The following is a 4,503-nucleotide window of genomic DNA, read 5'->3' as shown; positions in this document are numbered from 1 at the left end:
TCTGCAAAATATGGAATTGTCATTATACATTATTCCTTGACAAGTGCAAATGGACATCAGCAAATTTGTCATGTAATCATTCCTGTTTTCCATTAGTTTATCAAAATTATAAAACAAAGAAGATGATAAAGCGGAAATTTACAGTAACTTAAATAGTGAAACCAAACGAACAACAATGCAACAGACAACAACACGCCACAAAGAGAAAGAAACAAAAACAAATTATATCGATGTCTACAGATTTTACAATGCGAACCCAACTAATATCAGGCTTATGCAGTAAAAAAAGGAAGTAATTTTCTCTATAGCGCTATGTTTTCAATCGATCCTAAATGTCGATTAGTATATGAAGGTCGAGGTATAAGCAAGACGTAATTATCTCTTAGATGCAATCAAAAATTTCAAAAACTTTGAATCATTCAGAGAAAAAACACAATCAATAGCTCAAAAATGTTTAACTATAAATATAGATTATCGTTGGTAATCTTGACGATTTTGATTTTCTCGCTTTAGCCGGTAAAGCCAAAGTGAGAAAAGCAATCGAATTAATATGACAAATGATAATCTTTTTATCGCTATGTTACATATGACGACGTCGACAAATTTATTGACAACCCACGTGAGCCATTAGTTTCTATTGATAATTGGTCAGATCACTCTGCTGTTCTATTGGACTGAACGTTTAATGCATATACGAATAGTGATAACAAATAATATAGAGGTTATTCAATAAAATTATCAGTCAAATATATATAATTATGTAGTTGAGGACAAGCTTTTGATATGTATATCTTATACGAATGTTTGTAAACGTACAACCAAACCTCGATACATACTAATAATAAGTTATCCTATCGATTTTGTGACCATTCACACATTTAACGTCAAATAATTTATATCTAACTGTTATCTTAAATACCTACTAGTTTACGTCGTAACTACAATCCCCTTTCATGAATATGACCTACCGAATTAGACTATTTACCGGATTTGTAATCACTTAAGCAACACGACGGGTGCCACATGTGGAGCAGGATCTGCTTACCCTTCCGGAGCACCTGAGATCACCCCTAGTTTTTGGTGGGGTTCGTGTTGTTTATTCTTTAGTTTTCTATGTTTTGTCGTGTGTACTATTGTTTTTCTGTTTGTCTTTTTTATTTTTAGCCATGGCGTTGTCAGTTTGTTTTAGATTTATGAGTTTGACTGTCCCTTTGGTATCTTTCGTCCCTCTTTTACATTGAAGGTTTAGTAATTATATTATTCTTGTTATTATTTTGCATATTTTCTGATTTTACTTGATTTTGAAAAGACCTACTACATGTACCTATAAATAAAAATAAATGGGCAGTTTATACTGTTAGATGTTCGGGGTATATGAATGTTGAACATATGCCGCACAAATATATATTTAGACTTTTACGCAAATAGAAGTACATATGAGCTTACCATTCTAGGATATGATTTTTAATAAAACTTAATAGTACAAGTGGTTTTGTTTTAACTGTTAAGGAATTTGTTATGGAAATGCGTTGTCTATGTTTATAGAATTTGAAACTTTCGGGTTTAATTGAGTTCTTTGGATACCCACAAAGAACACGCACATTCAGCGAAAAGAACACACAGAAGAGACAGAGATGAATTGTTATATAAAAAAGATGATCAGCAAGACAAAAACTGCAAATAAGTCAATATGACCAAATTCGTTAGTCAAATTAGGATTTGTTGTCCTCCAATGATACTGTACTCATTTTGAGTTTTATACAATAATAATTAAAAAAAAACAAAATATAATAGATAAAGGTAATCTGTTTCCTTTTTGTAAAATTAAGCTTAAAGACCTATATCGTGTATCTAGGCTGGGGTGCAATAAGTAAAACCTTTGCCAAAGTAGGGCGTCTCTTCAGATGACCAAGTGTGCAGTCACTTCCAGTCGGAGTGTAGCCGTCAAATCTGATAACTAGTGTAGAGAGTATGTAATACTTTCTGCACATTCAGACCTCTCGAAACAACTCTTTGTGGGTTCTGAAGTTGGCCTTTTCCACGCCAACATTTCTGTCGTTATCTAATGTGTACTTATTTTCCAACTGGCAGTCAAAATTTTCAAAACCTATATCTCGGAGGACCTCTTATAGTGATGGACGTTTCGTCCCCAAGGGTATCACCATCCCAATAGTGAGCATTTCGGTGTTGACATGAATATCAATTATATGGTCATTTTTATAAATTCTCTGTTTACAAAAGTTTTCTATCGTTTTTTGTTGTTGTAATTTTTCGAAATACTAAGGATTTTCTTATCCAAGGCATCTATCACTTTAACCGTATTTGGCACAACGTTTTTGAATTTTGGGTCCTAAATGCTCCTCAACTTTGTACCTGTTTGGCTTTAAAACTATGTTGACCTGATTGTAACTGCTGAGTCTTAAGTAGACGAAACGCGCGTCTTTTTATTTTTGTTGCTGTCTTAATAGGCATATAAAGCACCTCCAAAATTACATGCGGGTTTTAACATGTTTAATGTGGTTTCGTAGTTAGACGAGACTCAAGTGTTCAGTGCGACATAATTATACCAAAAAAACACTTCTGCGCGTGTATTCATCAGCAAAGTAAAAATCAAACAATAGTTAAAAGATAACTTGAAAATTATAAATATATGGAAACGTGACAAATTTGTGTAAGTAAGATTGAAAGTTGTGAATTGTAAGGGAAACTTACTAGTATCTAATAGTTTACCACAACATTTAGATACTGGGATATCCCCACAAGTTATCGTGGTAATTAACTTAAAAAAACAATTTTACATTAAATTTCAGTTATTTCATGAATGAAATAGTGTTTCCAGAAAAAATTGCCTCACTGGATTAAAAATGTATTTCATCCGAAGGGTCATTGAGAATCGCCACCAAGTTAATATTAGGTTCAAGATTGTGTCTGTTTCATTAAATGTTTCAAGTTCTATCGTGTGTTTTTTTATTATGAAATTATTAAGATTTAAGGTTCTCACTTAATAAGGCAAAGTTAACCTGGTTTGATCTAGATATTCTTTTTGGTTCTGATTTGGCGAATAAGCTCCAGATATATTTTTACCAGGTTAAAATGTTTTGAGGTTTGAGAAATTTCGTGACCAGGAATTTTTGCAAATTTTGACAATTGAAATATAAAAAGGGTTCTTTACTTGATCAGGTCGTTTGATCCATTCACAAAAAAAAAACCCCATGTTATCTATGTTCTAATTTTTTAAGTTTAGTTGAATTTATATATGCATATGTTTCGTTAAAAGCACAAATTATAAGTCATCCAATGATTTGGAATTTTATTTTGACAGTGGTATCAGAGATGGCTACAAGTACATCACTGTGCGCGGTATGCGATCTTCAGCACAAAGCTACAAATTATACTTACTGGTATATTGAGTGTGAAGAACCATTGTGTGCTGCCTGTACAGAACATCACAACGTTTTAAAGGCAACAAAAAATCACAAAACGATTCTAATCTCAGATTACCAAGCATTACCATCCGTTGTAACAGACATCAAGCAGCATTGCGTTTTTCACAATGAAATGTACCAACTTTACTGTATTAAACACGAGAGTCCAATATGCAATAAGTGCTTAAAGGATCATGGGAAATGTAAAAAAATAATTTCACTTGGTGAACTAGTAAAAGACATAAAAACATCAGAGTCCTTCGTTGACCTAGAGCAGAGCCTGGACGACCTATCTACTAACATCAATATAATTCGTAAAAACAGAGAGTGTAATATTGAAAGTATAACAGATCAAAAGAAGAATATAACTGCACACGTTTGTCTCTTAAAAAAGAAGGTCATCCAGCATGTTGACAAACTGGAAAAAAAGTTCTTAAAAGAACTTCACGGAATTGAATTTGATTGTTGCTACCCAAATTCATTTGGTTGTGTCGTCACTGAAAGATAAAGGAAAGAAAATAAACCAGTTGAAGTCAGAAATCAAAAACACAAAGAAATACGGATCAAATCTTCAAGCATTCTTAAATATGAGAGAAATTCAGGCAAAATCCACAGAAAACAAAAGGTATCTCCTGTCTTGTATTGAAAATGAGTATCACCAGTCAATCAACATAGAAAGTAAAATAGATACTAAGATATAGGATATTTTAATTGTAGATAGATTTGGTTCCATTAACGTCAAGAAAGGTCCATCCCCCCCACACTGACCTACAACGAAGGAACGACCGACAAGCTCAAGTAAGGGTTTATAAAGCAATTAACTCAATCAACGATGTCAACAATGTCAAACTGAAGCTCATACGAAAATTTAACTTGAATGACTTATGACGGTAAATCATTGATCTGCTGTGTTGAAGATGAAGACTTGCATGTGATGTCTTGTACAGACTACAGTATCACTACAACCCCTAACACAGCCTCATCTGAGATGTCATACGTCTCAACACATGCTGACAAGATATTCTTCACCAATCCGTATAACCACACAGTAAGTTGTTGTTTATACAGTCGAGTACAA

Source organism: Mytilus galloprovincialis, chromosome 7 (assembly GCF_965363235.1).
Source record: "Mytilus galloprovincialis chromosome 7, xbMytGall1.hap1.1, whole genome shotgun sequence".
Classification (NCBI taxonomy): Eukaryota; Metazoa; Mollusca; class Bivalvia; order Mytilida; family Mytilidae; genus Mytilus; species Mytilus galloprovincialis.
The sequence above is the reverse complement of the archived record's forward strand: the minus strand, read 5'-3'. Positions refer to the sequence as shown.